Source organism: Raphanus sativus, chromosome 4, assembly GCF_000801105.2.
Source record: "Raphanus sativus cultivar WK10039 chromosome 4, ASM80110v3, whole genome shotgun sequence".
NCBI classification, from domain to species: Eukaryota; Viridiplantae; Streptophyta; class Magnoliopsida; order Brassicales; family Brassicaceae; genus Raphanus; species Raphanus sativus.
The window spans coordinates 23639135-23666697 of record NC_079514.1 but is presented as its reverse complement, the minus strand read 5'-3'; the positions used below and the strand labels follow the sequence as shown (position 1 = coordinate 23666697).

Genomic DNA, 27563 nt, shown 5'->3' with positions numbered 1-27563 from the left:
GTGGAAAAATTGTCTAACTACATGGGTAGGCCAATTAGCAGGTCGAAGTAGTTACCCATAATTATTCTTAAAGCTGTTGCAGATTATGATCTATGGATATGACATGCCTACTTTGGTATGCCGAGAGGAAATAATGACATTAATGTTTTGAAGTCCTCTAATTTATTTTTAAAGCTTTTGGAAGGTACCGCTCCTCCGGCTAATTACACTATACAAGGTAAATAATACAATACTAGGATAAGACCCGCGCCTTGCGCGGAATGAAGTTGTTATTTTTATTATGTTTTGAAGAATGAAATAATAGTTCGGTTTTATTTGGATTAGGGGTGTTCAATCCGAATATCGGGTTGGTGCCGGTTCGGTTTGTTTTTTTCTGTATTTTGGTTTGTAAAGTATAACTAATATTCTAAATCCATATTTGCTTCGGTTCGATTTGGTTTATATACCCTCGGTTTGCATTTTATTCGGTTTTATACCACCAAAAAACAAAATTATATAGTTTGAGATCGTATTATATATTTTACGAATTTGGGAGTCATGTTGTCAAAAAGTCATTTATTAAAAAATATTATATATTTAAATAAAAGAATAAAAACAAAAAAAAATGCTTCTATCATCTAATAAAATAATCAAATCTAAAATTAATATCAAATCTCTAAATTTTAAAAAATAAAAATAAAAAACAGAAGCATGAAAGAAATGTTTTATTATTTTTTCCATATTTAGTGTTCATCAAATTAATATGTCTTCAATTGAACACAACTCTGTTTGTTTAAAGATAAACAAAGTTGTAAAGAATTTCAACTAGTTGTTATCCATCAAATTTATAATCTTTATTTCAACTTAGTTACTGTTAAAATAAAGCAAAAAGATAAAAAAAGAAAAACTAAGAAAATAAAAAGCTTTAGTGTAGTAATTTGTTACTTAATTATAGTTCAAGTGATTCAAGTGATTCAAGTGATTTAATATATAGGAGATATGTTGGGCTGAACATTTGTAATTGTAATTGTGAACTGAAATTACAATTACATATGTTGGGCTGAACATATGTTGGGCTAAACATTTGTAATTGTAATTGTGGACCGAATTCTATTTTGAATTTATGATGACTCTGATCATATGTTGGGCTGAACATATGTTGGGCTGAACATTTGTAATTGTAATTGTGGACCGAAATCTATTTTGAATTTATGATGACTCTGATCGATTTGGGCTTAAATTTTTACCACCATGTTTATATCTATAAAAACTATAATGTGGTCAATAAGTCAATTTTATACCAAAAACTGGAAATTGGAAATGTGGTCAATAAGTCAATCGGATCGTGGGACTCTATGATAATAATGGAAATTGGATAATTGAGGAACAAGGGGTGGAAAAGGTGGCTGTAGACTACTTTGCAGATTTATTTGGAACCAGCTCTCCAAATGAATTTGATGATTTCTTAGAGGACATAGCACCTACAATTACGCCACAGATGAACGACCGCTTGATTCGTTTGGCAACGGAGGAGGAAGTTAGGCAAGCTCTATTTATGATGCATCCGGAGAAGGCTCCGGAGCCAGATGGAATGACAGCCCTCTTCTTCCAACACTCCTGGCATATTATTAAAAAGGATTTATTGGATATGGTTAATAATTTCTTGACCACAGGGGAGTTGGATGAAAGATTAAATATCACGAATATATGCTTGATCCCTAAAAAGGAGAGACCGACAAAAATGGCAGAGCTTAGGCCAATTAGTCTTTGTAACGTTGGATACAAGATTATATCGAAGGTTTTATGTCAGAGATTGAAGGTGTGTCTTCCGGCACTGATTTCGGAGACACAATCGGCTTTTGTGCCCGGACGTTTGATTTCGGATAATATTCTTATTGCTCAGGAAATGTTCCATGGTCTGCGGACAAATAAATCATGTCAGAGTAAGTTTATGGCAATTAAAACGGATATGAGCAAAGCGTATGATAGAGTGGAATGGAATTTTATTCAAGCGCTCCTCTCTAAAATGGGTTTTGCTTCTCATTGGGTTCATTTAATGATGGGATGTATCTCTTCAGTACAGTATAGAGTACTTTTGAATGGACAACAAAAAGGTAATATTATTCCACAGCGGGGACTTAGGCAAGGGGATCCTCTATCTCCATACTTGTTTATTATGTGCACAGAAGCATTGGTGGCGAATATTAAGAAGGCGGAAAGGGGAAAGTTACTGACTGGTATAAAGGTTGCGAGGGCTTGCCCACCGATTTCTCATCTGCTCTTTGCAGATGATAGTCTTTTCTTTGGTAAAGCACAAAAAGAAGAATGCCAGACAATTCTTCGGATTTTAAAAGAATATGAAGTGGTATCAGGACAGCAGATAAATTTTGAAAAATCATTGATTCAATTTGGACATAAGATAGACGATTCTATCAAGCAGGAGCTTCGGGATGTCCTAGGGATTCACAATCACGGTGGCATGGGATCATATTTAGGAATTCCAGAAAATCTGGGAGGACCAAAAACACAGGTGTTTGGTTTTCTCCAGGAGTGTTTAAATAACATGGTAAATGGATGGACGTTTAAATTTTTCTCAAAGGGGGGGAAAAGAGGTTATTATAAAATCGGTGGCGACGGCTTTACCAAATCACGTGATGTCCTGTTTTCGTATCCCGAAAACAATTATAAAGAAGCTTACAAGTGCAGTTGCTCGATTTTGGTGGAGCCCCTCGGGTAATACGAAGGGATTACACTGGCAATCATGGGACAAAGTGTGTAGTCCTAAAGAGGATGGTGGCCTGGGTTTTAAGGACCTAATGGATTTTAACACGACTATGTTGGGGAAACAATTATGGAGGTTAATAGAGAAACCAAATTCTTTATTCTCTCGAGTTTTCAAGGGACGGTACTTTAGGAATGCATCGCCCCTTGAACCAATTAGATCGTACTCGGAGTCTTACGGATGGCGTAGTATTGTCTCTGCTAGATCTCTGGTTAGCAAAGGACTAATCAAAAGGGTGGGGACAGGATCTTCTATTTCGGTATGGAACGATCCCTGGCTTCCATACACTCGCCCGAGACCAGCAAATAAAAATAATCATACTCTTTTTCCAGATCTCACGGTGGATGCTCTTATTGATGCAACTTCGAGAACCTGGAATATTCAGGCTATAAGGACACTTGTGGATCCACTTGATGCAAAAATTATTGAGAGTTTGCCATTGGGCAGATCAAGGTTGGATGATAGGGATGGTTGGCATTTTACGACAAATGGAAAGTATACGGTTAAATCTGGTTATCAGGTAGAGCGAGTTTATCCGGACGGAGATCGAACACTACCAGTCTATGGTCCCTCGATCTGTTCCTTAAAGGCATTCTGCTGGAAAATAAAGTGCCCACCAAAGATGAAACACTTCCTATGGCAATTAGTTTCAGGATGTATAGCGGTTAAAAAGAATCTAAAGGCACGAGGGATGAAGGGAGATATCCTCTGTGACATGTGTGGGGCACCCGAAGAATCGATAAATCATGTCTTCTTCGAGTGTCCACCGGCAGTTCAGATATGGGCGTTGTCGAAAATTCCAACTAACTCGGCAATCTTCCCGACCCAAGCACTGTTTACAAACATGGATCACTTATTTTGGAGAGTTCAACCGGCAATGGAAGATCATCATTTTGTGTGGATTCTTTGGTATATATGGAAAGCAAGAAATAATAAAGTGTTTAGTAACTTGGATATTGATCCAATTGACACTCTTAAATTGGCAGAGACGGAGGCTTCACTTTGGACTGAGGCACAAGTTCTTCCGCCTCAGGAGGGGGATCAGAACAGGTCACGATCACAGGAGATAATACCATATATACCGGGTAGATGGTGCTTTACGGATGGTTCTTGGAAAGAACATGATAACTTCTCGGGCCAAGGATGGTATAGTACATTGGAAGGATTTGATGGACTTACGGGTGCGAGGAATACAAGAGCGACTAGCTCGCCATTACATTCAGAAATGGAGGCCCTTATATGGGCAATGGAATGTATGAAGAATTTAAGACAGTTTTCAGTCACGTTTGCGACGGATTGTTCTCAGTTGGTGAAGATGGTTTCGGAACCAGAAGAGTGGTCAGCCTTTGCAAGTTACTTAGAAGACATTATCTACTTGAAGAGAAGTTTCACCAATTCAGAGCTCCTTCATATACCTCGAACACAAAATAAAAAGGCGGACAGCTTAGCACGCAATGCAAGGAAGCAATCGTCTTTTGTCGTTCATATGGATGCGGAGCTACCAGTTTGGTTTACAGAGTCTATATGAGTCTGTATAGTTGCTGACAAAAAAAAAAAAACCAAAAACTGGTTCTACAATTTTTTTAATATTTAAATTTCACATCATTGAGAACCATTTTAATGACTTTAGAATCAGCACCTTATTATTTCTAAAATCAAATTACTTTGACTTTAATCTTCAACATAGTTTAAAAGGTTTCAACTCAACGACTAAATTGATGCATCCAGTCTTGTTGCTTTAAATCGTTAGTATTTATATATATATATATATAATTCAAATATTTATTGAATAAAAATTCATATTTATACAATTTATGATCATTTGTATCTTATTATAACAAAACTAATTAAGCTATTGATCACAAAACTTTCAAAGTGAGATCTTCAAATTTCTAATAATTTATAGACGATTCAAAAATTCAAAATATAACATATAAAAAAAATCTAAATGTTTTTATTATATAGTTAATGTGATTGTTTAATATCTTTAATAATATAAAATAAATAAAAAGGAACTAAGATACAAAAATTGTTATCAAATATTTATTATTCATAATCATTAATTTTCATAAATATGTTAATCATATCAGGTAATTTTGAAGCTTTTATTTAAGGAAAGTTATTTAATTTGAATATTTATTTAATAAAAATCATATTAATACAATTTTATAATCATTTTTATCTTATTATAACAAAACAAATTAAGCTACGGATCACAAAATTTTCAAAGTGGGATCTTCAAATTTCTAATAATTTATAGACGGTTTCAAAAATTCAAAATATAACATATAAGAAAAAATCTAAATGTTTTTATTATATAATTAATGTGATTGTTTAATATCTTTAATAATATAAAATAAATAAAAAAGCAACTAAGATACAAAAATTGTTATCAAATATTTATTATTCATAATCATTAATTTTCATATATATGTTAATCATATTAGGTAATTTCGTAGCTTTTATTTAAAGAAAGTTATTTAATTTTAATATTTATTTAATAATAGTTCATATTAATACAATTTTATGATCATTTGTAACGTATTATAACAAAACAAATTAAGCTACTGATCACAAAATTTTCACGGTGGGATCTTCAAATTTCTAATAATTTATAGAAGTTTTCAAAAATTGAACATATAACATATAATAAAATAACTAAATGTTTTTTTTATTATATAGTTAATGTGATTGTTTAATATCTTTAATAATATTAAATAAATAAAAAAGGAACTAAGATTCAAAAATTGTTATCAAATATTTATTATTCATAATCATTAATTTTCATATATACGTTAATCATATTAAGTAATTTCGTAGCTTTTATTTAAGGAATGTTATTTAATTTGAATATTTATTTAATAAAAGTTCATATTAATACAATTTTATGATCATTTGTATCTTATTATAACAACACAAATTAAGCTATTGATCACAAAATTTTAAGGGGGATCTTCAAATTTCTAATAATTTATAGATGTTTTCAAAAATTGAAAATATAACATATAAGAAAAAATCTAAATGTTTTTATTATATAGTTAATGTGATTGTTTAATATCTTTAATAATATTAAATAAATAAAAATGAACTAAGATTCAAAAATTGTTATCAAATATTTATTATTCATAATCATTAATTTTCATATATACGTTAATCATATTAAGTAATTTCGTAGCTTTTATTTAAGGAAAATTATTTAATTTGAATATTTATTTAATAAAAGTTCATATTAATACAATTTTATGATCATTTGTATCTTACTATAATAACACAAATTAAGCTATTGATCACAAAATTTTAAGTGGGATCTTCAAATTTCTAATAATTTATAGACGTTTTCAAAAATTCAAAATATAACATATAAGAAAAAATCTAAATGTTTTTATTATATAGTTAATGTGATTGTTTAATTTTCATCAAATTAAATAAAAAAGGAACTAAGATACAATTTTTTATCAAATATTTATTATTCATAATAATTAATTTTCATGTTAAAAAAGGAACTAAGATACAATTTTTTATCAAATATTTATTATTCATAATAATTAATTTTCATATATACTTTAATCATATTAGATAATTTCGTAACTTTTATTTAAAGAAAGTGCGAGATTGTTTTTTTACATTATTTCATCAATTCGATAGTTAGTTTAATAAAAAGTGTAATATAAGTTAAGATGGACCAACATATTTTTCTAAGAATAGTATATTTTATATAGTTATTTATTAAATGAGACTTCATAATCATATGGTTCTATGATCAGCGCTTATATAATAAGTTTATAATTGATAAATGTTCTCGAAAATTCATTGAAAGTATTAATAAAAAGTGTAATATTATATGGTATATATTTTAATCTATATATATTTTTTTATTATTAAATGATATTTTTTACTCATATGATTTTAAAATCATGTATATCTTTTTATAACAAAAATGTTAAACCATTGTTCATTAATTTTAACTTAATAATTTTAATATTTTTAATCATTTACTGTCGTTTTTTAAATTCAATATATAACATATACGAAAAATCCAAATTTAAATTTTGTTAATTTGATTGTTTAATTTATGTTAATAATATAAAATTAAACAAAAATGATGGAAGATATATAATTTGTTATCAAATCTTTATTATTAGAATCATTAATTGTCATATATATATATATCATTTATGGTAATTCCGTAGATTATATTTAAGAAAAAAAAAATCAAATTAGAACATTCACTTTTTCAATTTCAATGTAATCATGACACCTAGGATTAATTAACATCGTAATTAAGTGACACATAGGATATAAGTTTATTTTAATTACTAACAATTTGAGGACCTAATTTTCGAAATATTTTTCCTTTAATATATATGGGATTTATAAAAATTAGATATCATTTGGTTCAGTTTATGTACTGCCGGTTTTGGTTTATTAAATTTTGGTCTGGTCTCAGTTTGCCTTTTTGATATTTTAGTTTACAAAAATTAGATACTATATTAAAACCATATTTATCTTGGTTTGGTTCAGTTTATATAATGTCGGTTTTTGGTTTATTCAATTTTATACCAAATAAACTTAAACTATATTTATCTTTTATATTATTTTGTCAATTTAATTTTGTATGATTAACAATCAAATTTATTAAAATACTACTCTAATTTTTAAATATTTTTTTCTATTATATTTAACTATTAGAAATAATTGTTAAATAAATTAGTTATTTTATATTCATAAGATGAAAAGAAAAAAGATTAACAATATACTAAACTGTAATAGTGATATAAACAGTTTATAAGGATTTTGATATTAGGTTAAGTTCATTTATATCTCCTATTAACTACTATGAATTGCATTTATTATAAGTTTCCTTGATTTCCAAATAAATATTATCAATTTTTGCCTTGGTGACAAAATTTTTGCATTTTAAATAGTGATTTTCCTTAATTACATATTATAGATTTGTGTATAAAAAAATATATTTGATATTTAATCTCATAAAAGTTTTAAGTTAATAATCTTTAATTATTTCTTTTAATAAGGAAAACATAACAAACAAAAGAGTAAGACAATCTTTCAACTCGATATTGTTCATTAATTTATCTTATACCGACCATATTTTTGTTTCGATTTCGTTCGGTTCAATTAAAAAATAATTTCCACATCAAACCAACATCAATACACAAACCGGGCCACCTTCTTCTGTCTTCGAAAAAAATATACAGAAGTTTATCCATTATATATTATAGCTTCCGATGATTTTGTTTGGTATATAATTAAGTCTAAACATATGCAATAAACAATACTAATTCAAACTTAACAATCACGATAATTATAACCATAGTTGCTTGTTTAATATTTTATGAAAGGTCTGTTAGGCCTGGGCATTCGGGTCCGCGGGTCGGGTTCGGGTCGGGTCCTTCCGGGTTCGGGTCTGTCGGGTTGAAGAGTATATGACCCGATAGGGTAATTTGAATTTTCCGGTTCCGGGTCGGTTTTAGCCGGGTCCGGGTCGGGTCGGTTTGAGATTGTAAGAACCGGTAATACCCGACTTTTTCGGTTTTAATAGAATTCGGGTCGGTTTTCGGGTTTTCGGGTTTTTTTAAGGTTTTCGGGTCTGTTTAGAGGTTTTCGGGTCGGATTTTATCTGTTTTCGGGTAGAAATAACAAAAAACGGGTATAAATTACCCTGTTTACCCGAAAATTACCCTGTTTACCCGAACATTATTCCAAAGCTACTAGTTAAAAACCTGCAGTGATTAGTGCTTAGCAAATAGCAACCTGCAATGCTTAATAAGAACAATAACATTACTACTAGTCTGGCACATAAACTGTTTCAGAATTCAGAACATAAAGACTCATAAGTCATAAATAACATAAACGTTTTAAACTGATCAAGTGCAAATGCAATACAAAAGGCAAACACAACAACAACAAACTGATACTAAGTCTCCAACAGCCGCATCACTAACATTCAAACTTGAAAGGCAGGTTCAAATTCTGAAAAAAAAACAAAAAAAGTGAAGAAGATCATTAAGAGTATGAACCAAACTGAAAAAAAAAATATAATGACAATGACAGAGATTAAAGAGATTAAAAACCAGAAAGTATACCTCTCATAAGAGCATCTTCCTCTTCTACCAGCTTAAGCATTTTCTCTTGTCCTGCGATTCCTTTATCTTTGATTCTAATCTCACATTTGAGACACTGCTCATGCACATCAACACTTCTATCATATAGTGTGTCAAGCAGCTTCTCTTGGGTCTAAAACTCGGCCACTGGTGCTGAAGGCAGACTCTGATGCAACAGAACTCACTTGTGATGCAAGTACATCTCTAGCTAACCGTGATAGAACCGGATACTTTCCACTGTTAACCCTCCAGTAAGAGAGTACATCATACTCTGAACCACCAATAAGGTTTGGAATCTCCACATTCTCTTTCAAATAAGTATCCAACTCACTGGTTTTTTCCTGAAATCCTGTTTCTTGCATGAGCTCTTTATAGATGTCGTTCATGCTCTCATAGACAAGCCCATTACCAAGTATTGTACTCTGAGATACTTCACCTCCTAACTGATCTTGTGACTGAGACTGAGACTCAGATTGAGAAGATGGTCCTTGTACTTGAGACTGACTATTCAACGTTGAACCCGAACCACCAGCAGTGCCACTGCCTTCATTGTACTTATCAAACAAACTCCCCAAAATGTCTTCGATTTCATCTTTCAAATGAGTAACCTCAACCGAGCCTTCTCCATACAACTTCTCAAATAGCTTTGTGGTAACCTTCATCTTCTTGGTTGGGTCAAGAACACCAGCGACAATGACAAGCTTGTTCATCTTCTCAGGATTTGTCCCAAATGGATTCCAATACTTGCCTAGCTTCCCTAACATGTTTGCTGCCTTAGACCGTAGAGTCTCATCTGGACCAGGAGCAGTGCTCAAACCACTAATGTTTCTCGTTACTGTGACTATAGCATGATACAACTTGTGGGCAGTATCAGAGTTTGATGCAGACAGTATCAAAGTAGCTTTGTAGAAAATAATCAAGAACTGGACTAACCTTTCAACTGATTCCCAATCATCTTTGCTTGGTGGTCCAACTCGTTTTTTCCCATCCACAGTCTCACTGAAGTAGTCGTTGTAGGGCTTGTCCTCAGCTTCCATCTTCTCAAAAGTAACCTTGAACTTTAGTGCTTGCTCTAGCATCAAATAAGTCGCATTCCACCTTGTTCTCACATCAAAAGGTAAGCTTCCTCTCTGAAGTCTTCCTGACTCTACATGTCGCTCAAAAGAATTCTGCCTCTGAGTTGAAGACCTCACATAATAAATGGCATTACGAATGGCGTTGACACTGCTCTCTATCTCCAACAAACCTTCCTTAACTATCAGATTGAGAATGTGAGTAGCACACCTAAAATGCAGAAACTTCCCATCTAAAACCAGTGCATCATCCCCATTCTTCTCAATAAAAGCTTCCCTAAACTTTCTCAATGCTGAACCATTAGCTGTCGCATTATCTACGGTTACTCCATACTATCTTTTGATATTCCATTCCTCTAAGCAATCAAGAAGTACCTTAGATATAGTCAAGAAGTACCTTGAATCCAATGATGAGCTTCCTCAATTGCCACGAGCTGTCTATAAAATGTGCCGTAATCACCATATAACTGGAACCGGTATGAGGAGCAAGCCAGATGTCAGTCGTCAGTGAAAGCCGTTGCTTGTTCTCGTTAAGAAACTTCTTCATCTCCTCTCTCTTTTTCACAAAGCCCTCAACAATATCTCGGGTTGCTGTTCTTCTAGAATGAGGCACGTAAAGCTTAGTCTTGTTGCAGAAATTCCTCCAAGCAACACTCTCTACCCAAGATAAAGCCAACTCTCCCACAACCATCATCTCATTTGTCGCCTCTCTGAAGACTGATTCAGATACTTTGCACACTCTCATGTTGCCATTCTCGACATCTAAAGCACCTTGAGTATTGTCTTTGTTGACAGCCAGCCATGCTTGGTAAGACTTGCACGCAAGATTCACATGCTTCTTCAAGCTTGTTGTTCCTGATTTTGTTGCGCATGCCATCTCTTTCCCACAGTAGTTGCAGATGGCTCTATCATTATCTTCTTTCTTTCTAGTGAAGTGATCCCATACCTCTGACGTCCTCTTCTTTTCTGATCTTGTACCTCCACTGGCGCCTTCTGTTTTCTTACGTTTTGCTTTCTTACGAGAGACTGGAGTCTGAACTTCTTCATCGGCTGATTTATCTCTGTCGGACTCTGAACCATCATCACAAGACGCCATCTGCAAGTGCAAAATATAGACAAGAAGACAACATTAAACTTCAAAGAAAGAACAGAGAAAGACAAGAAGTGAAGAATTAAAATCAAACTCGGATTAAAACAAAACCATAAACAAGAATCAAGAAACAAAATCGAATTAAACCAAAAAGGCAAAAACATAAACAAGTTCGAGTCTTACCCTAGTTTGATTTGTAGACAAAGCTGTCACTGATGAAGAAGTGGCTAGGGTTAGGAGATTTCGATGAAGAAGAGCTTGATTCTGATTATTAGATTCCAGTTTGATATTGTTTGATTGCGGATTTAGAGTTATAAATCGACAAAGACAAACTCTTCGATTCAATTGCAGAATTGATTAAGGGGGAGTGGAATCGATTTTGGAGGTGTAATGGTGCATCAGGGAAGTGAAACCGCTAAACGGCTAAAGGTATAGTGTAAGGTAATTAATTTCGGGTCTATTTTTACCCTATCGGGTATAGGGTAATTTTCGGGTCGGGTAGATGACCCGCGGGTCCTGAGATGTAAGACCCAATAGGGTAATTTTAGCGGATCGGTTCCTACCCGGACCGGGGTTTTTCGGGTCGGTTTCGGGTCGGGTCGTCGGGTCCGGGTAAAATGCCCAGGCCTAGTTCACACCGTTTTTTTTTTTTGAAAAAGTTATGAGTTTAAATCCTTTCCTCAAACGTTTGCTAATAACATATTTTTTTAACATATGTCGTCGTTAATATACATGCTGCATGCATATAATAACGATTTCATCATAGTAATAAATCACATAATTATTAGCATTTTCTTGCATTTAAAGTATGGACTCACCAATTTCTCAATTGATTCTGCAGTTGACACGTCACCATAATTAGCATTCTAATTGATTGACAACATATCAGGGCCAATTTTTTATTTTTACAAACTTGAGGTTACAACTTTTCAAATGTTCATCACTTAATATATAGGGGATGGGTTATTATTTAGATGATGATATTTATCCAAAATAGTCAACCATTGTCCAAACCATATGCGGTCCCCAAGGTCCGAAAAACAAGTTATTTTTAGGAAGACAAGAAGCATGTCATAAAGATGTAAACGAGCTTTCAGAGTTCTACAATATACATTTTCTACCGTAGCGGGATCATCACGTGACTGAAAGAAAAATGTACATGATATAATTACAACATGCATTATAATGCATAACATGATAATTGAAGATGAACATGATATCAATGCACCAGACCGGCACCACAAGAAAGAAATCGTTGAAATGGCGATAAGTGAAAATAATCGATTTCAAGAGTTTTCAGTTCGTAATCTTCAAATAAAAAACCAAGAGACTCAGTTTTACTTCGAAATAGGTTAACTGAAGACACTATGGAAATAACAATAATGCGTAATTTGTATTTTATTTTTTATGAATTAATGTAAGTTTTATATTATTACTTTATGTATTTTTGTATTATAATAAATTGTACTTATAAATATTGTGTTTATATTTTAACGTGTATATATTATTTATTTATATAAAATTTAGTGACAAATTTATATTAAAGTTGAAGACTAAAACATAAATTGCATAAAGTTTTAAAGATAAACTAGATTTTGATCCGCGCGTCTTTGCGGATGTATCTTTCCAAAAATGTGTTGCTATTTGTTTTCATGTCAACATTAGGACTGAGCGAAAAACCCGAATACGAAGAACCGAACCGATCCTGATCAGAAAAATAGTACCAAACCCGAACCAAATAGATTAAATATCCGAGTTATTCAAAATTTTGGTATTTAGAGAACTAAAACCGAATCCAATCCGAATTGAAGGATTCCAGGTACGGAATGTATCTGAAATAGATTTATATATATATATATATTAATTACTCTTAGAATTAATTTATATAAAAACATCCAGAATATATATAATATTTTTAAGTTAGTTAAAATACTTGACAATATATACAAAAAGTCAAAAGTAAATATCTAAAATAGTTAAAGTATACTCAAAAACCCAAAAATACTTGAAAAAAATTATTGACGCTCTATCCAAATATTTAAACCAAACCAATATATATGTTAAGTTTAAGTATTCTCACATATGTTATTCAAATTTATATGTAATATATTATTTTGTTTATAGTTTTGAGAAAATAAAAGTATAAGATAAATTTTAATTTTTAAAAAAAAATTAAACGGGTTATGCGTACTCGAACTCAACCCGCAAATATCCAAATCAAATATGAACCGAAATATAGAAATATCCAAATGAGACTGAAATTTTTGACACCGGAAACCCGAACGCAATCCATAGTCAATATTATATATCATATATGTGTCATCATTTAATTAATCATATTTTATAGAGAAAATTGCCAAAACGGAACAAAAATTCAGCATGATTGTCCCTATAGTATAAAACCATCATTTAGTTGTCCCTTTAGTATAATTCTTTTCTTAATCCCAAAAATAACCTTTGATTAATCTAATTAAACACATTAAACTAATATAATTGTAATAATTTTTTTTAAATGTAAAATAATTAAACTTTTTAAAAACTTTTTAATAAAAATAAAATTCCTAAAATTAATAAAATAAAAATAATTTACAAATTTCTTTAATAAAAAACGTTAAATCAACATAATAAAAACAGTTTACAAAGTTTTATTTTTTATAAAAAGTTTAAAATGTATGTAAACTTTTTAATTTTATCAAAAATTTTAATAAAAATAAAAAAAAATTAAAATGTATTTCTATAAAGTTTGTTTAAACTTTTTATTAAAGACTTTTTGTAAAGTTTTATTTTTATTTTTATAAAGTTTACAAATTTTATAAAGTTTGTTTAAAGTTTTTATTAAACACATTAAACTAAAAAAATTTTAAAAATTTAATTAAAACGTTTTAAAAAGGGAAAATAAAATAAAAATTTTAAATTTTTTTAATAAAAATAAACTTTGTAAAAGTAAAACTAATTTACAAATTGTTTTAATAAAAACGTTAAATAAACTTATTAAAAACATTTTAGAAAGTTTTATTTTTATAAAAAGTTTAAAATGTTTGTAACCTTTTTAATTTTCTTGAACTTTTTAATAAAAATAAAACTTTTAAAAAATGTTTTTAATAAAAATAAAATTTGTAAACTCTATAAAAATTAAAATAAAACTTTACAAAAATTGCACCTAATTTCAAAATACCACATGTTGTATAGATATATATCATATAGAAAAAGAGTTTTTGAAAAAAAAATTAAAAGAAAAACTATGGGAAAACCATAGATTAATGAAGAAGACAAGGGAAAATAATTTTTAAAAAATTTTTGACAAGTAAAATCGAAAATAACACGTTTTAGGAAGTTAGAATATTTTTAGGAGATTTGTAGAATATTTTCTTAACTGAAATTTTCATTAATTTTTCGCTAAAATCAGGTAATCTTATCCGTAGAAGGCGCCTTCTAAAAGTTTAGAAGATTGACAAAAATCCAGAACACGCTTTCTACTTTTAGTAGACGTAAGAGTACATTTTAGAAAACACATTCCGCAAAATTTAGAATACTTAATAAAAGTAGAAGATGCATCCGGACGAAAAGTAGATAGATTTAGGATTAGTAGAATGTGCATTCTACTTATTTAGAAATTTAGTAAATAGTAGAATATACGTTCTAAAAATAGTAGATGAACGTGTTTATTTTAGAAATTTTTTTCTACTATACCATTTTCTGTAGAAGGCACATTCTACCTTTAGTAGAACGTATTTTCAAATTTTTATTTATCAACTTTTTTAAAAGAAAAAAAATACCAGCTTGTGTATATGGGTGTTTTTTTTTTTTTTTTTTTTTGTCGGCGCCCATCTTTAAGATCAAGTGGTAGGCGGGCATGAGTCGTTCCGAAGAGACGCTCTGTCCGGCTGGGTCTGATCTATGTGGGAAAACAGAGAACCGCTATTCCTAGCTTCCTTGGCCAGAGAATCTGCACGCACATTACTAGTCCTGGGAATACGGGCAATGCTAAACTCCAAAAAACCGGCTCGTAGGAGGCGGAGCGAGGCTAGTTCGGAGGCAAAAGCCGGCCAATCGGTAGGGTTGGCCACCATATCCACCAGATCGGAGCAATCTGTCTCCATATGGATCGATGTGCACCGTAGCTGTCGTAAACAAGATAAAGCCCAAATGAGTCCTTCCATCTCTGCGTGTAGGGCTGATAAGCTCTTTCGACATCCTTGTAGTCCAAATCTCTCAACTCCCATTTGATCCTTATAGATCCACCCTAGACCACTAACCGTATATGGGTGTTTTATTAATTGTTTATATTTTAAATATTTTTTTTATTCACAAAACTATTTATTTCATTAGTTTTCAGAAATACAAAGGGTAAAAAGGAGAAAAATTGGACAAAAGGGATTTATACCAAAGGGACAACACCCTTGTTTTTTTGTTCTCTATTGGCAATTTTCCCTTTTATACGTACCATCATATAAATAACCACATATATTATATTTTAAAAATATAATGTGAAATATAAAAACCTAAATTTAAGTTAGTATATGAAATTGAGCTTTGTATTGTATTTTTTTATATATATTGAAAAGATTTTTTTAATAATGGCTATTGGAAAATATTTGAGTAAAAATTAATTTTTGAATACATGTATATATTTTAATCAACTTTTGATATATATCAACTTTAAATTATTATTTTGATTTGAAATATAAAGTTAAAATTTTTTTTATGATTATTTTAGACAAAAGATTTTTTCAAGTAGTTAAATTGATTCATTTTGTATATTTTAAAATGGATCTAGATATATATTTTCGTTTTTAAACCTACTTTATGTTTCCAAACAAATCTCTTTTAAAACTTGTTAACCATGTTTCAAAATAAACATATTTTAAAATCTATTATTCATGTTTCCAAACAAATCTAATTTCTACTTCAGTTTTAATAATATACTAGATCTTGACCCGCACAACTATGTGGTTGCATGTTTTACAGTATATACCTAGTACTAGATGATAACCCGCGCCCTGCGCGGAATGAGTTTTTTAAATTATGTTATATTTTTAATACACATTTTGTTATCAATAACATTTTTTACATTTGATTAAGGATTGATATTCAGAAACCATTTGGTACGGTTTGGTTATGTTTAGTGCAGATCTTTGCGGGTTTGATAAAGTTTGGATCTTTGACTTAAAATTTATTATATAACTAGATTTTGATCCGCACGCCCGTGCGGGTATTTACTTTAATTTTTATATTGTCTAAAATTTATTTTATAAGATTAAATATAATATATATGTATATAAAAACTTACAAATTTTAAATTATTGTTTGTACTTTTATATAAGAGAGATCGACAATAATTTTGTTGTGTTTTCAACAACAACAATTAGCCAATTATATATATATTTGTCTTTTATATTTTCTTTTCAATAGAATAAATAATATAAATATGGGTAAAATACCCATTTATAAACAATTTTTTTATTTCACATAATAATGTTCCAGTTGGTGATATTAATTGATTATATTTATATGTGTTTTAAACATTTTCAGTTCTTAGGAATAAATAGTTAGGTGTTGGATACTCTTTCTAAGACAAAATATTTCACATTAGTTTAAAATATTTTTAATTCATAAAAATATTCGACTTTTATTTAAAATATTTTAGATTTTATCATATTTGGTTAGTTAAGATTTTATATTATGATTTTGTAATAGAACATTTAATTTTCTACTATGAAGTAGTTTTATAAAAAGAGTATTCGTGTTTCAGAATATTCTATTAACGATTTTAATTGAAAAATTGACATAATTGTATAATATGTGATAGTGTGTATATATATGAAAAGAAACTCGTTATTCATTTTTAGGTTTTCCAATACTAAATTGTTTATATAATATATGGTTAGTCAAAAATATAGATTGTATTAAGAAATATTGATTTTTAGTTAATTTGATAGAAATAAACTAAGGATATCTTAAATTTGGAATGTCTTTGATATTAGGAATATTTTTTGGAGTTAATTTTAAGTTTTACGCATTTTTTTGTTTAAAATAGATTTAGGACATACATTTATTAGATTAGATTTAGTAGATTTAATAGCATTGTAGTGTAAATAATTTGCAAAAGTAAGGGGTATTTTTACTTTGTACTACTCTTTTAATAGATTAGATTTAGTCGCATTAAAAAGAGAATATACTATATGATTTTTTCCAAAAGTAACAAAGTTTATTTTAAATTTAACGTAATTACGCGAATATAGGTCTTTAATATTTAGATATTTTACGTGAGTTGCAAGTTTAGATGCAAAATAAGAATCTTGTGGTAGATTGCTTAGATATAGGAGAAGATTTTGGAAAATAATTTTGATTTGGAAAATAATGAATGATAGATTTTCTAATTTGAATTCAATTCATTCTTCGTGATAAACATCGGTTGTTTAAGATGTTTTTGATTTTGAATTACATAATTTATAATACAATGGTTTTGATTCAGCCTCTGTTCAAAAACTCGCTAGGCGTTAGTCGGGCGGCAAGACCACGCCTAGCGAGTTATCAAAAAATCGGGGAGTACTCAGAAATTATGCGGAACCTAGTTTTAAATAAAATTTAATATATTTATAATATGTTTAGATAATTTTAAGCATGATACAAAGTTTTAGACATAGTTATATAAATTGTTATAGATAGCATAGTTTTCTCCTTTACACATCAAATTCAAAATACACTTCCAATTCATGAGATACACAAAAAATAGATAGTCTTGATCTTGAATACATACAAAATACAAAAAAGGATCGCAAGTCTTCATCCTTTTGTCTTCAGATCAAGTAATCACCATGAATTGGGCAGATGTGTTAGGAGTTAGACCTTATAACATAAACCTGCAACAATTTGCATCAAGCTTAGAATTAGACAATGGCAAATCAAAAGATATACAATAAATAAGATCTATAAGGAGACATCATATCAGAATTCTGGTTAGAAACAAAGACAACTGAAATATGTAACTTAACATACTAACCTTCTCAAAGTCCCCATGATAATAAGTCTCTACACAAGCTATGAATCCTTCCATGACCTCAAAATCCTTTTGAATTTCTGGATCTTTGTAGAAATAGTATGGATTGAGAAAGTAGGCAGCAACATGCAAAGGAGTATCTAACCTATCTTTCATTTTCTCATCAATGATTCGAAAGATAGGCTGGTAGTTCTTCTCCAAATGATTTGAAGCTTCTTTGATAGACTTCTTAGCTTCGACAATCTCACCATAAATGAATCCAAGAGAAGGCACTTTCTCCCCATCAGCCAGCCTTAGAACCTTCATCAAAGGACTGAAGATGTCCAGGACAACCTTCACACTACTAAAATCCATGACTCATAATTGTGTCAAATGTATTCTTACCCTTCAGACACTTTGAATGCTTACAACCATGCCATTCATCACTGCCAAACATGCTCATCAGTTGTGCCTTCTTGTCGTGTAGGCTTTGCAAAGTCAAGAAACAAGTGGCAAACCTTGTTGCTCCTGGTCTTACGATGTCTCTGTTCTGTGTAAATGCTCTCATCATGGACAGTGTTTTATGATGAGCATATATAAAGATCGTAACAGCCTTCGCTTGGTCAATTATTTTTGCAATTCCCAGAAGCTTGGAAATTCCCTCGAGCATCAAATCTAAAGTGTGTGCAGCACAACCTGTCCAAAATATATTTGGCCTCTTTTCTTTAAGCATCTTTGCAGCTGCCACGTTGTTTGTAGCATTATCAGTGACCACTTGCACTACCTTCTCAGCTCCTATATCTTCAATCCACTGGTCGATGTAATTGAAGATGAACTCACCCGTGTGAGAATCTTTAGAAGTGTCTTTTGATGAAAGAAAACATGTACCTCCCCTTGAGTTGACACACAAATTCATTATGCTTCTTCTTTTCATATCACTCCATGCATCTGTCATCACTGAGCAGCCTTCTTTCTCCCATTCTTCTTCTAGACTCTTCAATTTTTCCTTGGTCCTTTGTTGTTCCTCAATTAACAATGGTCCTCTAAGTTGATACTGACTTGGAGACACCCAACCAGGTCCAAACTGTCCCAATGCTTCACAAAACATCCTGAAACTGTCATTGTCAATGGCGTTGAAAGCAACATTTGCCTCATACATCCATCTTGCACAGTATTGACGGACAGCATGGGTCTTCTCCTTAGATAGGCATCATGTAAACTTTGTTGTTGTTTCTGTGCAGCCAAAGAAGCCTCAGGGTTTATGGAGGTTGCATACTGATCAATGGGACCTTGGAAGTGAGGACTTTTAAGAGTTCCCAACTCTTTTTCCAATTCCTCAACATTGCTGTCCCCATTTATGTTCACCTCTGCCCTCAGTTCTTGATCCTGTTTCCTCTTCAATCCCTTTTTCTTTTTTGCATCAAGAATTGCCCGCTTACACTTCTCTTGATCCGCTATAGATGATACTGGGCAGGCTGTGACATTCCCTTTCACATGAGCAATGTGTTCTTTCATTCTAAAAATACCATCAGAGAATTGTTTTCCACACAACTTGCATTTAACCTTGTCTGCATTTTTTGGATTACATAAGACTCCAAATTCCCATCCCACATCATTTGAATTTCGCTTCAAAGGATGAGGTGTATCTGTTGGTGGATTGTCCATCTTCTTAACCTTTAAAAAAAACATGATTGTTGTAAAATAAGTCTCTGAACAAAACATCAAGAACAGGAAAGAGTCAAGAGATGTAATAAAAAAGAGTAAGAGAATAATTATAGTTTAATAAAATATGTAAGAGCACTCACACGAAAGAGAGGTGAGGGATTTAAGACAGAGAAGCATGAAAGGGCCCAGATAATGAGTTGTTGTTCAACCTCCTAAAAATGAATTATTACCACAAAACAAAACAGCACTTACGAAGTTAAATAAAAGGACAAACAAGCTCTTCTTGATTATTAAAAGAAGGAAGACGTAAGTGTTTCCTATATTTCTCACGACATCAAACACAAAACAACAAAAGAAGAAGCAAACAGACAAGTACAATTAATCAAAACAGAGAACTAAATTCAAATAAACACCAGTGAACAAAAAATAATAATTTCTCAGCTTCATAACTTACTTTGCTAACAGTGAACAAGGATATTACCTTGAGCTCGTGAACAATTGAAACTTGGTAACGTGATTCAGGTTCAGTTTGTCTCTTACTCTCAATCTAAGCTTCGCATCTCCACATCTCAATTTCCTTTGCTTTGTCCGTAAATTAGATTAGGGTTTGGTCAGTAAAAAAAAAACACCAAATGCAGTAAGTATTGGTTTATTACGGGCTTTGATTTTATTTTGTTGGGCTTAATATCCAATTCTGATCATTTCGTAATGGGCAGTTACAGAAAAACATTTTAGTAACAAATAATGAAGAAAAGCCCATATTTTAACGTTACGCGGATAACTTGGATTTACGCGGCCAACTCGGATTTACGCGGATTTACGCGGGTTTACGCGGTCGAGCGCCTGGCTTCACCGATTTGACCATAATCGCCGCGGCTGAGCTCCGAACAACGCCTAGACGGCCGCGTTTTCGAACAGAGATTCAGCATACCAAGATTGACCAATGAAATTTTCTGGTTTATTAGTGCCATTGTAATATAAGGGCTTAGTAAATCAACCAAACGCACGTGTTTTAGTAATTGTGTTCAATGATATTTAATTTAGTACCCATTATTTTCTTACCGGCTTTCGTAAGTACCATTTTAGTTAAATGGGTTTGTTATGGTTTGATCTAATCACGGGTTTCTAAATTCACAAATGAGTATTAAATGAAACGGTTTTGTTTTAAGAGCAGTGGCATAAGGATATAAAAATGAATAATTTATATTTTTAGTACTATATATAATTATATATAATATTTACTATATTACATATCTTTTATATGAGTTCATATCATATTTTGCTTTTCTTTTAAAAAGTTTACTCATAACAAAATGTTAGAAATGTAAAAAAGAAAAATTATTAATCATACTTTAAGGACATGAAAAATAAAGAAGTTAACACTGCTAAAAAGGTTTGAGAGTCATGCTTGATCTAAACAGGCTTAGTGAATAAAAAAAAAAACAGAGAAGAAAATTGTAGATTTAAAGGGCTCAAATTTATCATGCTTGAACATGTGTTTCAAATTTATCAGCAAGGAAAGGAACTATTGTTTAAATTCAAAACTACAAATATTCCTTAGAGGCTGAACCACCTAGTACAAGAATCTGGATCTTGATGTGTTATATGGATCTGGAGCTTTCCATTTCATCTATGAATGTGTCTTCGTAGATAGTATTCTTTCGTATAACATCTGAAAGAAAAAAAACAAAATCTTGAGAAGTTTTTTTTTGTAGTCCTTGATGAAGCCTAAAAAGGAAATAAAATGAATCATTACTTTTACTGACTTTGTAATGTCACATGAACATGCTTTTCAAAGAGCTTGAATGGTTTCAGATACCCTTCTGAAAATATGAAAAAGGATCCATCTTCACCCTCACTCGAGTTAACCACCCCCTACAGTCTCGTATTGGCTCTTGACCACACTATCAGCTATCTATAAGCCTTTATACGGTTAGGATATATTTAAGGGGAGCTTCCAGTTCCTCGAAGCTTGATTTCTGCTTCTCTTTCCCTGAGACTGCTAAAGTCATAACCTCTAGCATGAGCATGGATCTTGAAACTTTAACTATTAACAAAATAAACAAACATAGTAATTTCTTAGTGTCCAAAAAATGAAATTATAAATGAACCGTTTCATCTGCCAAGATCATCTCTAGAAAAGGTTTAGCATAACTGGTTTGTTACCTTCCGTGAGTGAAGAACTTAACCTGGACATGCCAACCATTCTTGAACGGCTCAGCATCTTTGAGTAATGGGATGCTCTTGTTTGAATTCATTTCGGATGGTATTGCGTATGTGTAGAGTCAATCTGTTTCTTATATAGAGATGTAAGAAGTAAGCTAATACAACTGATATTTTTGCAAATTAAGTTCTCATATCTTTTTGGTTTAGGAAATCAAAATTTTAATGACGCGATATTAGGAAAAAAACTGATCTATTACTATAAAGAAAGGTTGTTTCTATCCTGCTGACATATCAGCATCCATGTCACAAATTTGTTCATTGTAAGCGCACCACGTATGCATGTAAGTTAAACTCTGCGTTTCATTAAAAAGTAAAGGTAAAGATACGGGCTTTGGCTTTTGTGTGGGCTTTAACATAATCATTAATTTAGTTCTAACCTAAACACTCTACAATCAATCAAATGTATACCTGTGAATTTGACGGTGGTATTGCCTGGATCTAGAACAGACTACGATCAACACAAACAAAATACACTAGATCAGATCGGAAGAAACTATAAGAAAACGGTCTCCATACCGATACTCAAGTCTGTCTGTACATCATCATAAGATTCCATCTCCAACGCTTTTCCCAGAAACTTCAGTTCGTCGGAGTTTGAGTCTCGGAAACGAGGTGGCATCGGCCAGTTCTCGGAAATTGCCGAGAATACGAGTTCTCAGAAAAGTTATCGATAGTTAGCGTCGTGATCCCGACAAAAATTTAAAATTTATTTAAAAAATAAAAGCGAAAATAATGAAAATATAAAATACAATAGAAAATATTAAATCATTACATATTTATTACATAAAATAAACAAAAATATAATAAAACTAAATATATTTGTCGGTGGAAGGAGCTACGCGCCTACGGCAGTGATGGCAGTGTTGAATAAATGGCGATGGTGGTGGCCGTCGGAGAAACAACGACGGTGCTCGGTTGCAAAGATGGTGAATGCACGTAAACATCATCGATTGTGCTGTATAAATCAACCATCTGTGCCTTTTTCCAAAAAGTTCAGATCTGAAACAAGGAGATGAGAATTAAAGCATCAAGCTAAGTCATGGACACGATATAAAGAACAATAAAAATGACGAGTAGAAAATCGTAGGGAAGAAAAAGAAGTCGGAGATCTTAGAGTAAATGTAGATATCAGATTTAAAAGGAAAAAATCTATGACTGATGAAAGAAAAGAGAAGGAATATAAAACAAATTAAGGAAAGATCGAATTAGAAGGAGACATTTGAAGAAATTAAAGGAGGAAGATCGCAGGAGAAGAGTAAAAAGGAAACTGAGAAGAAAATAAAAGAAGATAAGGAAAAAAAGATCGTTTAGTTAGCACTGTTATTCCAAGTTCCGGCACATCAGCAGATATACTCATTCATGACAGACAGGAAGCACCGCTCGGAATAGCAACAACGACTACCCGCCGCAGCTGGCACAGAACTCTGGGGAATCGGCGTGCAGGAGCGTACTGCAGAACTATGTCCCATACAGTGGAAGCTCTGGTCCCACTAATTTACCTAAGCAGGTCTCCTTAAGTTAAGTAAGTGCATGTCCTTTCTTTTGAAGGTTGGGAAACCTACCGATGAAGATTCTCTCTACCATACTGGGCAATATAGATGAACAAGCCATGCCCACCCCGCCTCAGATCAATAAATCAACTATGAAAATTACTTTTATGACTGATTTTTAATGTATCTAATATAAGAAATAACAAATGTCATCGGGAAAATAACTTTTTGAAATAACGGTTGCCTGTGTCTTCAGATAATTCTATGACTATTTAAACAACGTCCTCATCACATTCTTTTTTTTTTTGAAAAAAGAAAAAAAAATAATCCTCATCACATTCTTTGTTGCAAATAACAAAGACGCATGTGTGTTCGTTGCACTTGGCATATATATAAGATGTTTGATCTTGATAAACGATGGCATCTGTTTTTTTAATTTTTCAATCGGTGTATGGCAATAGATATCATGCGGTACATCTGATTGGTTATTGAACTTTGCTATCATATGATGATTAAATGTCCATTTGTTAATGACATTATTGTTGTTTTTTCTGCTTTTAGTTTCATACATGGATTTTTTAGATTCTGGTTGTATACTCTTTATGAGTTCCTCTCTTTACATGTAGCTGTGGTAGAAGAAAGAAAGAGCAAGGAACAAGATGAAAGTGATCTTTGTATCAAAACCATTTTTTTTTTTGAAAATTATATCAAAACCATTTTTGCATGCCCACTATAGTAAATAGTTAATGTTATATACATATTACATGGAAAGTAGGAGGTTAGATAACTGAGATGTGAGTAGAGGGTTTATAAAAAAAAAAAAAAGACAAAAATGTGGCTATAAGCTATTACCTAGGTAATACTTAATTAACATGTACTTAAGCATATACCTGAGTGAGCATAAAAATCAAACGTATGATAAAGCTTTTCTCTTCTGGGTTGAGGATAATACACCTAAAATATAAAAACAAGAAGCATTATATACAATGATCATGCAAGCCTATTAGAAAAAAACTTCAGTTACATGTTTAGCATGTGACATCCAAAAAAAATTATAATATAGATATTTGACCACAATACAAAATTTGCTATACTTTGTTAATAATTATTATGATCACCTGAAAAAATAACAATATTATGCAAATACGATTATGAACATTATTTAAACTAATTATATATAGATAGCAAATACAACAACCGAGACGGGGTATAAGAAGGAAAAAAAGAACATAAATGTTCTCATATCTTTAAAAGTTAAAAATTTAATAGTTTTAAAGCCAAAATAAATTTAAACTAAGCTAAAATCATTTTTATATGTTTTTCTATCACGTGATATATACTTTACAATAATAAAATAACATACTCCCTCTGTTTTTAAAAGATTCATGTTTTAGAAAAAAAATTTGTTTCAAAAAGATACATTTTCTACATTTTCAAGACATTAATTAATGAAAAATTGTATATTTCCAAAAATATAATGTATTTATTAAAATCTTATTGGTTCAAAATTTTGGGGAATTGTTAATTAATAAAAACAATGCATTGGTAACTAAAATTTTATGTTTTTCTTAATAAGTGTGAAAAATCTAAAACATGGATCTTATAGAAACAGAGGGAGTATCTCGAGTATTAATGATGAACATGAGATTAAGATGATAATAAATTCCTATTTGACTCACTCATGAAAACATTTCACATATATATTTTTTTTTATTAGTTGATCATATATCTTATTATATAGACTTTTAATAGTCTATAAATATAATCAATGGCATATCTTTTAATCCAAAGTCTAAACTAATATTAATTTTAAAAATCATAAAATCAAAACTCAATGGGGAATAAAAATTAATAAGTTTGGTTACACTAATATAATTATATTTTTTATTTCTAAAATACTTAATACTAATAACTAAAATTTTATTACTGTTTTATCAATTATTTTTTAAAACAAATATAAAGTATTATTGATTGTTTTGATAATTTGAATATATATGAATGATATTTCCTCCGTTAAATCATGTTATTGGTTACGAACACATCTTCTTAGCAAACGCTACAATAATTCATTCAACTCTTTATAAATAGTTAAATACTATAATTTCATTTCAGCGATTATAACAAATCTTCAACAAGAAGATTATGTCAACTCTTGATTTTATTAATAAAAGTAAAGTGTTATAAATAAATAAATATATATATGAATAAATTGAATTGATTACAAAAATGTTTTTGTCATTTTTATCATAAAATCAGAGAAAGTAATCACAATTCATTTAATAACAAATTAAGTTATATTAATATAATATTTTAAAATAAAAATAAGTAATGAACAAAAATCAAAACATTTATCCCGCCCGTAGGGCGGGCCGACCCTAGTTTGTTATAAAGTTAGGGTAATATTAGGTAGATAACGAGGGACGCCGAGATTTTATGATTCGTAATTTTATTGTTTACCTTATTTAGATGGTATATAGTATCGTCAAGGTTTAATTATGATTTAGTAATTTATTGGTATAGTAATTGAAAGAAACGGTTGTGTTTAAGGGTAGTGGCAGACAATGGTAAATTTTGTGGAAAACTTAGGGGTATTTCTAATTTGTACTCCTGTTTTAATAGTTTATATAGATAGATATATAAATTTGAATAATGTAAAAATAATATATAACATATAAATTTGAATAATTAAAGTTAATATATACTTTAAATTTCTCAAAATCTAAATATAATATATAACACATAAATTTGAATAATGTATGTTAAAATACTTAAACTTAACATAAAATTTAGTTTAGCATAGATATTTGGATAGAAAATTAATAGATATTTTAAGTATTTTTGGTATTTTGAATATCATTTAGCTATTTTAAACACGTAATTTTAATTATTTGTTTATATTTTCAATTATTTTGGACAAATTAAAGACATCTTATATATTTTGTATATTTTTCTAGATGATAAATTTAAAAATAATTAATATATTTTAGTATATAAATCTGGTTTGATTCGGATGGGATTCGATTCCGGTTTGCTAGATATCAAAATTTTGAATCCGTTCGGATATCTAACCAATTTTGTTTAAAATTTAGTATTACTTTTTCTGATTAGATTTGGTTCGTTTTTCGGACTCTGATTATGCTCAACCCTATATCTATACTATTAAAGCAAGATCCTATTGTTCTTTTTACCTAAACATGCCCTTTCTTTACAATGGTTCCTTATATTTCATAGAATAAAAAAGGGTATTTACGTGAATTACGTCCAACACGTTTTGTGTCAACGTTTTTTTAAATGGCCCAATGCTTAATGTAGGCCCAAACGATTTGCATCCAAACCTGTTAAGAAAAGATACGATTTTGAATTAGATATCTATACCATTAAATAAAAAGCTTAAATTTAAATAAATAAACTAAATTTTTGGAAGTTTCTCAAACCTATTGATTTTTTTACTAAAAATACCATTTTCTTTACTAACATTGCATATTTTATTAAGGGCAATTAAGTAATATTAATAACACATCTATATTGAATCATTTTTTTTTGGATCCAGCCCACTGCCCACATCACCTCTCTTGGCCATTTGGGCCGATTAAAAAATCAGATCCAATTCTTATTTTTTTCCTCCAAGTTCAAATAATTTATTTTCAACCATTCTTAATATTTTGTGTAGTGAACACAAATTAATCACTTAATTATTATGTTTTTTATTTTTTAATATAATTTAAGCATTCATAAAAAAAATTGATTTTTTTCATTGAAAAGTATAAATCTTTATTAAAAGTATATAAATTTTTTATTAAAAAAATTAACCATAATTGTTTATTAAAAAAATTAACCACATAATAAAATTAATTTATTAGAGTTATACCAACTTAATTCATTAAAAATAAACTTTAATTTTCTAAACATAAATACTCATTAGACCTGGACGTTCGGGTATCCATTCGGGTACGGATCGGTTCTTTCCGGTATCGGGTTTTTCGGGTTTTGAAATTAAACCTCATTCGGGTATTATAAAATTTCGGATCAGGTTCGAGTCGGGTCTTTCTGGGTCCGGATGGATTCGGTTCTCATGCATAAGAACCTGAAAAATAACCAAATAACCAAAGTATCTAAAACGGGTTCGGTTATTTGTACTCAAAGTAACCAAAGTATCC

At 30.6% G+C, this 27563-nt stretch overlaps 1 pseudogene; it reads right to left on the bottom strand.

The window, feature by feature from the left end:
* Positions 1–17739: 17739 nt before the first annotated feature.
* LOC108853578 (uncharacterized) lies at positions 17740–20300 on the bottom strand (annotated as a pseudogene).
* Between the last annotated feature and the right edge of the window lie 7263 nt (positions 20301–27563).